At 35.2% G+C, this 13,176-nt stretch overlaps 1 non-coding gene across 1 annotated transcript; it reads right to left on the minus strand.

The window, feature by feature from the left end:
* Positions 1–11,313: 11,313 nt before the first annotated feature.
* LOC112761417 (small nucleolar RNA R71) lies at positions 11,314–11,420 on the minus strand. Its single transcript, XR_003181810.1, has one exon. It is a non-coding gene; the product is annotated as a small nucleolar RNA R71 (small nucleolar RNA).
* Between the last annotated feature and the right edge of the window lie 1,756 nt (positions 11,421–13,176).

Raw genomic sequence — 13,176 nt, forward strand, 5'->3', positions numbered from 1 at the left:
CTGTTGGATTCTGACCTCTCTGCACTCAAAGTGGATTTTCTGGAGCTACAGAACTCCAAATGGCGCGCTTCCAATTGCGTTAGAAATTACACATCCAGGGCTTTTCAGCAATATATAATAGTTCATACTTTGCCCGAGTTTAGATGACGCAAACTGGTGTTGAACGCCAGTTCCATGTTGTAGTCTGGCATTCAGCGCTAGAAACAAGTTGCAAAGTGGAGTTCAACGCCAGAAACACGTCACAAACTGGCGTTCAACTCCAAGAATGACCTCTCCACGTGTAAACTTTAAGCTCAGCCCAAACACACACCAAGTGGGCCCCAAAAGTGGATTTCTGCATCATTTACTCATTTCTGTAAACCCTAGTAACTAGTTTAGTATAAATAGGACTTTTTACTATTGTATTTACATCTTTAGTTTCATCTTTAGATCACGTTTGGGGGCTGGCCATTCGGCCATGCCTGAACCTTCATCACATATGTATTTTCAACAGTAGAGTTTCTACACACCATAGATTAAGGTGTGGAGCTCTGCTGTTCCTCATGAATTAATACAAAGTACTACTATTTTTCTATTCAATTCAACTTATTCCGCTTCTAAGATATTTATTCGTACTTCAACATGAATGTGATGATCGTGACACTCATCATCATTCCTTATGAACGTGTGCCTGACAACCACTTTCGTTCTACCTTCGATTGAATGAGTATCTCTTGGATTTCTTAATAAGAATCTTCGTGGTATAAGTTAGAACCCATGGATGGCCATTCTTGAGATCCGAAAAGTCTAAACCTTGTCTGTGGTATTCCGAGTAGGATCCGGAAAGGGATGGCTGTGACGAGCTTCAAACTCGCGAGTGCTGGGCGTAGTGACAGACGCAAAAGGATGGTGAATCCTATTCCAGTATGATCGAGAACCTCCAGATGATTAGCCATGCAGTGACAGTGCATCGGACCATTTTCACAGAGAGGATGGGATGTAGCCACTGACAACGGTGATGCCCAATATACAGCTTGCCATGGAAAGGAGTAGGATTGATTGGATGAAGATAGCAGGAAAGCAGAGGTTCAGAGGATCAAAAGCATCTCTATACGCTTATCTGAAATTCTCACCAATGAATTACATAAGTACCACTATCCTATTTTATATTTTATTTATCTTTTACTTATCAATTCATAAAATCAGTTGAATCCGCCTTACTGAGATTTACAAGGTGACCATAGCTTGCTTCATACCGACAATCTCCGTGGGATCGACCCTTACTCACGTAAGGTTTATTACTTGGACGACCTAGTGCACTTGCTGGTTAGTTGTACAAAGTTGTGAAACAAAATTAAGAATATGAACGTGCGTATGAAGTTTTTAGCGCCGTTACCAAGGAAGTAAAGATCACGATTTCGCACACCAGTGGTGAAAAAAGAGAAAAAGGAGGAGCCCACTGCTAAGCAAGGAAAAGATGCTCCAGAGGACACTAATTCTCAAGGGAAGGACGTGATCCCCACCACTCTCCAGCAGAAAATTCAAGTCACAAAAGCTTCACCAAAAGAGAGAATTCCAGTGTCTGAATACAAGCAAAAAATTCCATATCCTCAAAGACTCTAAGGGAAAAACAAGAAAAAGCAATACTTCAAATTCTTGGAGATATTCAAGACACTGCATATCAATATTTCGTTCATAGAAGCACTTGAACAAATTTCCTTATATGCTAAATTCATGAAGAAATTATTGTCCAAGAAAAGATCCTTGAAGGGAGTCCAAACAGTGGAGATGACTAGTGCAATTATTCAAAGGAATTTGCCAACAAAGAAGAAAGATCCAAGGAGTTTTCAAATTCCTTGCACTATTGGTAATACCACCTTTGAGAGAGCATTATGTGATTTGGGAGCAAGTATTAATTTGATGCCTTTATCTGTGATGAAAAGATTACAAATTCAAGAGTTGAAACCCACAAAAATAGCTATATAACTTACAGATAAATCAATGAAGCTTGCACATGGAATAGTTGAAAATGTCTTAATCAAAGTGAAAAAATTCTTCCTCCCAGTGGATTTTGTTATTCTTGACATGGAGGAAGATGATCATGCCTCCATCATCCTAGGGAGATCTTTTCTAGCCACTAGAAGAGCCCTAATTGATGTTGAAAAGGGTGAATTAATGTTGAGAGTGCATGATGAGCATCAAGTTTTTCATGTTTTTAAGACCATGCATTATGCAAGAGAGGAGGAGAATTGTATGAAGATTGAAGCCAATGATCCAAACTTGAAAGAAGAACCTGATGAATCACTCCCAGAGACTCCTCTTTCATGTATGGGAAGAAAAGAAGAAAAGGAAGAGGTACAACAAGCCGAAAATCCGATTGAAACTAACAAGGGCATGCAATCAAAACCTATCTTTACAATCAACAAGAAACTCTCGAACATCAAATCTAAGTTTTGTGTTGGGTGTGTATCAATTAAGGAGGAAGCTCCCAAGAAAAAAATGGCTAAAGGTTGGATGAACAGGAAAATCCCTACTAAAGACTTTTCACTGGGAGAGAAAGTGGTGTTATCTTGCCATCCATTGTTACCATATACAGTGAATATAATCCTTTCTCTTGAGCATCTTGAGCTATTATATAAGGACACAGGAAGGAATTTAATTGTAAGAGGGGAAGATGTGAAGCACTATAATCAACCTCCACCTTAGCAAGGAACAATCGTCAAGCTAGTGACATTAAAGAAACGCTTGTTGGGTAGCAACCCAACTTTTGGTATTTTCTTTTCACTCTTCTTTTTGTTTTGTTTAAGGTTATGTATGTGTTCATGGATTAAGTTTAGTGTGCTACACCAAATTTACATCTCACTGGATACTTAGCCTAGATTCACATAGGTTGTGTCACACTAAGTTTGGTGTCCTCACACCAAATTTGGTGTTGCCATACTCACATGCAAACACATTAACAACCTAGCTATTTTACATTGTTTTTAGCTTTCCTTTAGTTTTGTTTTCATTTGATTTGTTTTATTTGAATAAGCCTCTGTATTGCTTAATGACTTTCACTTGCTAGTCCTATTGACTCTTCTTTCTATCACCATTATTTCTTTTTTTCTCTGTTGCTTGAGGACAAGCAACCATTCTAAGTTTAGTGTTGGAAGTTATGCTCTACATAGCATTAGAGAGAATGAAGGCAATAATGATGATTAAGGTGGTCTCGTTTTCTTTAAGCTCCCAGTGTTTACTACTTTTATATACTTTATATTTTGGCTTTGCTATTTTCATGTTTTCTTACCCCATGTCACACTTGCTAAACTTACTACTTGTGAAGTCCTCTTAAGCATTCTACACATGAAAAGAAGTTGAATTTGCTAAATAAAAGTTCTCTGATAATGAGTGGTGGTGCATTAAGTGTGATGATCATAGATTGAGCTAAAAGGGTTAATGATCTTGTGTGAAGAGGAAGAATGATTCCTTATGAGCATGAGGCTTAGAGAAGTATTATGAGATTTTTGACCAAAAGAAAAGAATCCTTGAACTTGAATTGAAAAAGAAAAAGAAAGAGAAAGAAACATAAAAAAAATAAATAAATAAATAAAAGATCAAAGGTTGCAAAGCCCTGAGTATCAATGGTTAAAGAGCCCAGTTATGTGTCTGTGACGTGATTGTCCAAGGATAGGGCTCGGACGACTAAATTCGAAGGGTGCTTCATCACCCGGTAACTTGGACAAATTGGTTCGGGATTACCAATTGAAAGCCCACCATCAATAGTTCCTTTGTAACAGAGCATTTAGAAGCCCAAAGAGACCCTGGACATCGATGGCTGGAAATTTAAAATATTTAACTATATGCTTGTGGTGCGAACGTATCAAGAAGTGGCTCAGGAAATTAGATTCGAGTGGTGCCTTATCACCTGGTAACTTGGGCCAACTTGCCCGGGATTATCGATCGTAAGCCCACTATCAAGAATTGCTTTGAAAATGGAGCACTTAGAGTTGTCAACTCAAAAATTTCTCCATCACAAATAAAGGATTCAAGAATCAATCAAAAGCTTAAAAGAAAGATCTTATAATATCATCCGAGTCTTAACTCTTAGGAATACTTCACTCCTAAGAATTCAAGATTCATCAAGAAAAAAGAGAATTGGTGACACTCATATGGTTTGTTAAACCCCATTTCTAAGAAGAATATTCCCTTTCATCTAAAATAATTCTTCTCTTTTCTTTTCTTTTGCTTGAGGACAAGTAAAGTATTAAGTTTGGTGTTGTGATGCATGCGCATCTTTAGTGTTTTTCTCTTAGAATTCCAATCAATAAACTAAAAGTTATTATAGAATAGACAGTGATTTAATGAATAATTGAGCAATACTTTGATTTAGTATGCATTCATTGATTACAGGAGAATTTAAAAGAGAATTGGTGAAGATTAAAGAGAAAAAGAAGAAAGGGAGCCAGGAGCAAGAAGAACAAGAATGGAAGGAGCAAACAGCAAGCTCTCTGGATGCAAACAGAATGCTCTCTGAGTTAAACAGAAGCTTCACGTGTTACGTAGAGAGAGCAGCATGCCACGCCACTCAATGATGCACTCCCAAGGACACAACACACTTCACGTGGGATGTGGGAGAATTTGCATACAATGCCAAAACGTGAGTTGTGCATACGCACAAGTGGTGAAAATTACCCATCATGTGTACGCACGCACCTGCGCATACGCACGACCCCCCATCTTAGCGTGGTACGTAGAAGACTCAACGTGGGATGTGAAGCCTTTAACGTAAGACGTGGCTACTGTGCATACGCATGTATGTGTGCGTACGCACGAGAAGAAGATTTGAGGTAGTGTGCGTACGCACACATGCGTGCGTACGCACAAATGGAGATTCACGTGGGATGTGGGATTTTTCACGTACCATGCCAGGACCAAACAGAAGCCACAAGTTGAGGATTTTAAGGCCATGTACCATGTAAAACATTTCACGTGGTACGCGAAGCAAACAGAGGAAAATCAATTTGACGTTGAGCCTCATGTAACATAGGGATTTCACGTGGGATGTGGGATTGATGTCATCTCCCAGGGCCTCAATTCAAGCCATTCAAATGTCCAATTCTTTGTCAATTCAAGGTTCAACTCAAAGGCACAAATCACAATATTAATTGAGGATTGTAAGGAGATAAAGATTGAAAGCTTTGTTAGAGGCAATGATTAATTAGTTAGATTTGATTCTATTTAAGTTTTTAAATTTGAATTAAATTAGGGTTAGTATTTAAGGAGAAGTCAGACACTTTGTTTGGGATCTCTCTCTTCTTCTTCGGCAGTTTTTAGTTTTGATAATTAAGGATTTCTTTGAAGAATATGAGCAACTAATTCTCCTTGGTTAAGGTTAGGAGCTTTGTTGATTCCATGGTTTAATATAATAGCTTTTCTATCTTTGATTTATGCATTGATTTCTTCTTAAAAAAAGGTTTTTGTTTTTCATCCTAAAGGGTTTGAATATGTTGGAAAACAATTCTTCTCTGACTTGAATTCTTTTAATTTCTTGTAAAAGTTGATTAATTGAATTAAACTTGAAAACCAATTCTCATAACTCTTAAGTTTTAAGACTAGACATGATAAGTGACATAAAATCAACTAGAGTAGATTCTTATGAATTGTGTGACTTTATAAATCAGTGAACATTCTTCAACTATTTTCTTAATCGACTAAGGGATTAGCGATTAATTAGGTTAAAGAGAAATTGAATCACCAAGGGATTGGTGTTTGATTACTAATGATTTTTCATAGAAGTGTCTTTGCATGATCAAGGTGGAAAGTGAAAAGTATTGATCCAGAAGTTTTAACATCTCTAAAACCTTAACTCTTTTAATCATATTATCTTTTCAATACCCACTATTTATTTTCGTTTTCTTGCTGTTTATGTTTCAAATGTTCAAAACCCTAATTTGGTTGTTTGACTAGATTAATCGATTGACTATTATTTGCTTAATCCGTTAATCCTTGTGGGATCAACACTTACTTACCGTGAGTTATTACTTGGTACGACCCGGTGCACTTGTCGGTATTTTGTAGTTTGTGAAATATGCATCATGTAACTATTACAGGTACTTCTATTTCCTCTTCCTTACCTTCCTTTACTTTTCAGTAGTATACTCTTATCTATGATATACATAATTCTAATTCTGCTCCTAGTAATACTACTGATCTGTCACATACTACTATCACTTTTGGTACCTTTTTTGCCACAGCACCCATTGCTGATAATTTCATTACTAATACAACTTCTACTTTCACTACACATATCTCACAAGAAAATGCTTCTCTTAATCCTATTCCAATTTCTGGAATTGAAATTTGTCTTTCTCCTCCTACCTCCCATACTAATACTCATAAAATGATTACTAAATCTAAATTAAAATCTGGCCATCCATTTGCTTGTAGTGCTACAACTCATACATCTTTAGATCTTGTTAATAATTTATCCAAAACTATCCAGCAAGGTCTTCAGTGTCCTCACTGAAAGTAGGCTATGGATAATAAATATAAAGCTCTTTTTTATGCCAAACTTGAGATCTTATTGTTCTACCATCTAATGCCACTGTTGTTGGCTCTAGATGGGTGTTTGCCATAAAAAATGATCCACAAGATACTATACTTCAATAGAAGATTCGTTTAGTTGTTCAAGAATATAATTAAGTCGAAGGTGTTGATTATACACATGTCTTTAGCCCTGTAATCAGACCAAATACTGTGAGGATTGTTATAAGCGTTGCCCTATTGTTTGGTTGGCCAATGCGCCAATTTGACTTTGACAATGCCTTTTTTAATGACAAACTTGAAGAACAAATTTATATGACACAACCACCTGATTATTTTAATGATAATTCTACTCAAGTTTGCAAACTTAATAAGGCTATTTATAACCTCAAACAAGCTCCATGAACTTAGTTTAATATTTAAATAGCACTTAACATCAACTTGGCTTTACTCATACGAAATTAGATCATTTCTTATTTGTTAGACATCATTTAGGATCTGTTATTTTACTCTTGGTTTATGTCAATGATATTGTAGTTATTGATAGTAGCAGTGTTAAAATTGATTCCCTTATTTCTCAGTTAAATTCAATTTTTTCTTTCAAAGATCTTGGTATTTTTTATTATTTTCTTGGACTAGAAGTTCACACTCTTTCTAATCATTCAGCATTGAATCAACCTAAATATGCTTCTGAACTCTTAAAACGTGTAAACATGACTGATTGTAATCCTTTATCGACACCAATAGTTGCTGGTTTAAAATTAAGTTCTAATGATTCTGAAGTTTTTGACAAACTAAAATTTTACAAATCCATTGTTGGGGCCTTCAATATTTAATAATTACTAGGCTTGATTTAGCATATTCTGTTAATAAGGTTTTTCAATTTATGCATCATCCTAAACTACTGCATTGGAAGGCTATATCTTAATAGGGTGTTTGGAAATTTCTTGAAATTCAATTCCTATCAATTTCAATGTTTGAAACAAAAATAATTAAATTAGTTTAGATAGAATTCAATTCAATTCCATTGTTTTCTCTCAAAATCAATTTCAAACCAAATAGGTATAATTTGAAATTTTATTTCACTGGGATTTCACTTAAAACTTAAAATGTCTAAAATATCCTTATAATCTAATTACTTCTTAATTTTTATTACTCACTTTCTCTCAATCCCTCCCACCTTTCAACACACACTCTCTCTTCTCTCACCACCCTTCATTCCCTTCCCTTCTCTTTTCTTCAACCCACTTAATATAATATATACCTATTTTTTTAAAGGTCTACTATGTAGATCTAAAAAAAATATCAACATATATAGATTTTATATATTTAATTTAAACTAATGACACCAAGCATTGCCAATACGTCTGAACATTTCAAGTGAAGTTATGTCAATCATAACACTAGTAAAAGTGGCATAATTTTATTCTATTTTAATAATTAATTGCTATAATTTACTGTTAATAACTAATTTTTTTTACTTGCTATGTCATTAGACTACTCAACAAGTTGGTTCTTGATAGTTTAATGTTTATTTTTTGTTGTTGGTTTGTCGTTGGAATCAACCATGAAAAATCCTTTAATTTTTTTAATTAATAATAATATTTTTTAAATTTAATATTTTTAGATTAATCTAATTTTTGGTTTTTTAAAGAGGTGAACAAATTTTAGTTTTAAAAAAAATTTCGTTAAAAATATAATTTTTTAATTATTTCATATAATTTAATAAATAAATATATTTATTATTTAAATATGATGTTATATTAATAAAGAATAAAATGGTCAATTATAAAATTTTAATTCATTTGATAAATATTTTAAACATTGGAATTCAATTCAATTCTAATGTTTTACTAATTCATTTCAAACATTAAAATTCAATTCGATTCTAACTAGAATTCGATTCTGACTAGAATTCAATTCTTGATAGAATTCAATTTAATTCTATACCATTGAAGATTTTTAAACAGACTGTAAAAAAAATCTTAGCTCATGAAATTGTGTTTAATAAAAGTACTAACTCTGATACAAATTGGGTAGGAGACATTGATGACCGAAAGTCTATTATAGGCTGTTGTATATACCTTGGAGATAATTCTATATCATGAAAGAATAATAAACAAACGAAAGCCAGTCGAAGTAGTACTAAAGCTGAGTATCGTTCAATGGCTACTGCTCAAAGTGAGATTGTTTCTATCCATCAGCCGCTAGGTGAATGATGCGTGAGCATCTTGTCTATCTTTTCCTAGTGAATTTGTATCTAATTTGTTGAGTTTAATTAAGAATTAATTATATTTTAGCCACTATGGATGCTATTTTGAGTTTTGTGCAATTTTATTTAATTTAGGTAGCATTCGGAAGGATTTCATGAAGTTTCTGCAGAGAAAGAGAAGAAGCCAAGGAGATGACCAGCGAATACCGATGCGGACGCATGGCTCATGCGACCGCGCGGAATGGAGGAAATCGTAATGACGCGATCGCGTGCCTGACGCGATCGCGTGGACTGGAATCTGCACAAATGACGCAAACGCGTGGACGACGCGGACGCGTCACATGCGCCACATGCAGAAAATACAGAAAAATGCTGGGGGCGATTTCTGGGCTGTTTAAACTCAATTTTCAGCCCAGAAAACACAGATTGGAAACTGCAGAATGGACAAATCAAGTGGTCCCCATCCATCAGCTGAAGACTTGTTAATTAATTCGAATTTAAATTCAAATCTTAAATTAGGAAAAGATATTATTTTAAGTTTAATTTTAAATATTAGATTTTAAATTTATTAGGATTAGTTATAAAAAGGGATCTGATGCCATCAAATTGGAAGGCTGTACATTTTTACCTGAATCCTTATTTTCTCTTTTCCATGAGCAACTAAACCTCCACTGTTAAGGTTAGGAACTCTGTCTATTTCTATGGATTAATTTTATTGCTTTTACTATTTTAATTTATGTATGGATTTATAATTTAAGAATTGTTTTCGCTCTTTATTTTATGAATTTGGGTGGAACGAAAGTATGACCCTCTTTCTATTTGAGTTCTTGTAAAACTTGGAAAAGCTCTTTACCTGAACAACAGCTTGAAAACTATTTCTCCTAAATTTTAATTATCTGAATTTAATAGGATACGTGACATATAATCCTTTTACCTCTTGGATAATTAGAGTTTTTGTGGCATATAAACTAGAAATTGATTATCACCTTCTAATTGGAATTAATTGACCAGGGAATTGGCAGTTAATGAATTTTAGAGGAGACTAGGAAGGTCTAAGGAATTAGGGTCTAGTCACATACAGTTTGCCATAAATTAATTCCTGCATAATTAAATTAGTTAGTAAGAAAAGTTAATCCGGAAAAATAGATAACTCTAAAACATTAACTATCTTCTCCATATTTTATTCCCAACTTATTTATCTGCCTATCTTTAATATTTTTATATTGTTTAATGTCTTTTATACTGCATCTCAACACTATTTTTTGTATGTCTAAGTAATCCTATCAAACGCTATTGTTGTTTAATCCATCAATCCTCGTGGGATCGACCCTTACTCACGTAAGGTATTACTTGGTACGACCCGGTGCACTTGCCAGTTAGTAAGTGTGGTTGTAAATTACCGCACCAAGTTTTTGACTCCGTTGCCGAGAATTGATTGTAATTGACAACTACTCGTTGTTTGATTTCTTAAATTAGATAATTTTTCTTTTAATTAGTTTTATTTTATTATTATTAATTTTTATTTTTTATTTTTGTTTATTCTCTTTCCCGTAACAATTTTTTTTCTTTTCTTCTTCGTTCTTCCGTTCTTTCTTTCGTTCCCCCCCCTTCCTGATTCGTTTTATTTCCTTTTTTTGCTCTTATTTTTTTAGTCCGTTTTTAACTTTTTTTTTATTTCATTTTTATTTTATTCTTTTTTTATTTTTTATTTTTTTTATTTTCGTTTTTGTTTCCTTCCATTTTTTTTCTATATTTTATTAGTTATGTCTTATCTTTGTCTTTAAAAAAAATAAAATAAAATAAAAAAAAATTAAAAATAAAATAAAAATAAAATAAAATAGCACTAATATTTTTTTTAATTTCTGAAATTAAGTTTGGTGTCTTCTATTTATTTTTATTCTTATTTTAATTTGTTCTGTTTATTTTATTTTTAAAAATTTTTGAATTTTTATTTATTTATTTAGTATTTTTATTTTATTATTTTACACAGGTTAACTCACAGGGACTTCTCTGCACTCTGACGTAGAGAGTCCTATTTTTTGCTTGTTTTCTGCTTGTTTATGCGCAGGAACAGAGATAAAGAACATCTCTTAGACTTTGATCCTGAACCTGAAAGAACTTTCAGGCGACGTTTACAACAAGCAAGATTTTGCAAGGCTGCAGAATCCACTATGGCAAATAATAATGCTAATGCCAATGTGGTAAATCCGAATGGGGATGATCAATAGAGGAGAGTGCTTGGCTCTTATTCTGCCCCTACTGCGGATCTTTATGGAAAAAGTATTGTGGTGCCTCCTATAATTGCAAACAACTTTGAGTTGAAGCCACAATTGGTCACTTTGGTGCAACAGAATTGCCAGTATCATGGACTTCCTCATGAAGATCCAAATCAGTTCATATCTGATTTTCTGCAGATATGTGATACTGTGAAGACAAATGGAGTGAACCCAGAGGTGTACAAACTCATGCTTTTTCCGTTTGCTCTAAGGGATAGAGCAAAGCTATGGCTAGATTCACAACCAAAGGAGAGTCTGAATACTTGGGAAAAGGTTGTTACAGAGTTTTTCACTAAATTTTTCCCACCAAAGAAGCTGACTAAGCTTAGGTTGGAGGTTCAGACCTTCAAACAGAAGGGGGGTGAAACCCTTTATGAAGCCTGGGAGAGATACAAGCTACTGACTAGGCAATGCCCTCCAAACATGTTCTCCAAATGGACCCAACTAGATATCTTCTATGAAGGCTTGGGTGAGATATCCAAGATGAGCCTAGACACTTCTGCAGGCGGTTCACTACACAAGAAGAAGACACCAGAGGAGACTATTGAGCTGATTGAATTGGTTGCAAGCAACCAATATTTATACTCATCTAACAGGAATCCTGTGAATTCTGAGACCCCTCAAAAAAGAGGCGTGTTGGAAGTGGAAGATGTTAATGCCCTTCTTGCTCAGAACAAACTTATGTCTCAGCAGATAAATCTACTTACTCAATAGATGGGTGGCATGCAAGTCTCATCTATCAACACTCAAAATTCACCCCAAGAAATTTCCTATGACATGGCAGGTAATTTTGTTCAAAATGATGATCATGATTATGCTCAACCTTCTTATGAACAGGTGAATTACATGGGGAGTGGCCCTAGGAATCCCAACAATGATCCATATTCTAAGACATACAATCAGGGATGGAGAAATCACCCAAACTTTGGGTGGAGGGACTAACCTCAGAGATCTCAGAACTTCAACAATAGTTCTCAGGACGGTTTCCAGCAGAACAATGATTTGGAAGCAATATTGACAGGTTTTAGGCAGGAAACCAGAGCATCCATCAAGAACCTGGAGATTCAAATGGGTCAATTAGCCACAAAGATTAATGAAATTGATCAGAAGACCACTAATAGCCTTCTTGGTAACACAATTCCAAATCCAAGAGAGGAATGCAAGGCTATCACCGTAATAAGTGAACAAGTGGCAAGTACGAAAGCACAAGTTATACAGGAAACCAGAGCCTCTATTAGAAACTTAAAGGTGCTAGTGGGCCAACTGAGCAAGCAAATACTTGAGAGGTCTGCAAGTACATTTCAAGAGGATACAGTGGTGAACCCAGGAGAAGATTGCAAGGCTATTCAATTGAGAAGTGGTAACGTAGTTGGCTCTGAGACCAAGGCCAATGAAGAGCTAGTTGAAAAGGAAGCTCCAGAGGAGAAGAAGGGAGAAGTGGAGCACACCCCTCTAAAGCGTGCAGACAACCCATTCCCAGATTCTCTTGACACTTATCCTACATTGTCAAAGGCTCCTAAGTACAAGCCTAAAATGCCATATCCTCAGAGACTTCAAAAGGAGACCAAGGATAAGAAGTTTTCAAAGTTCTTGGAAGTCTTTAGAAAGTTGGAAATCAATATTCCTTTTGCTGAGGTTTTGGAGCAAATGCCTATTTATGTCAAGTTCATGAAGGAGTTGTTGTCAAAGAAGAAGCCTTTAAAGGGAGATGAGACAGTGGTCTTGACTAAAGAATGCAGTGCCATCATTCAGAATCACTTACCAAAGAAGATGCCAGATCCAGGGAGCTTTCAAATTCTATGCACCATCGGGAGTACAACCTTTGAGAAAGCGTTATGTGATCTGGGAGCAAGCATCAATTTAATGCCCTTGTCTGTGATGAAGAAGCTGCAAATCCAAGAGGCACAACCCACAAAGATATCATTACAGATGGCAGACAAATCTATGAAGCCTGCATACGGATTAGTGGAGAATATCTTGGTCAAAGTGGGTAAGTTCTTCCTCCCAGCTGATTTTGTGATTCTTGATACAGGGGAGGATGAGAATGCCTCTATAATTCTAAGAAGACCATTCCTAGCCACTGGAAGAGCTCTGATTGATGTAGAAGTGGGTGAATTAGTGCTAAGAGTGCATAATGAGCAACTGGTCTTTCATGTCTTCAAAGATGTACATTCAACAGGTGAA

The sequence above is a fragment of the Arachis hypogaea genome, chromosome 16, assembly GCF_003086295.3.
Source record: "Arachis hypogaea cultivar Tifrunner chromosome 16, arahy.Tifrunner.gnm2.J5K5, whole genome shotgun sequence".
In the NCBI taxonomy this organism is placed as follows: domain Eukaryota; kingdom Viridiplantae; phylum Streptophyta; class Magnoliopsida; order Fabales; family Fabaceae; genus Arachis; species Arachis hypogaea.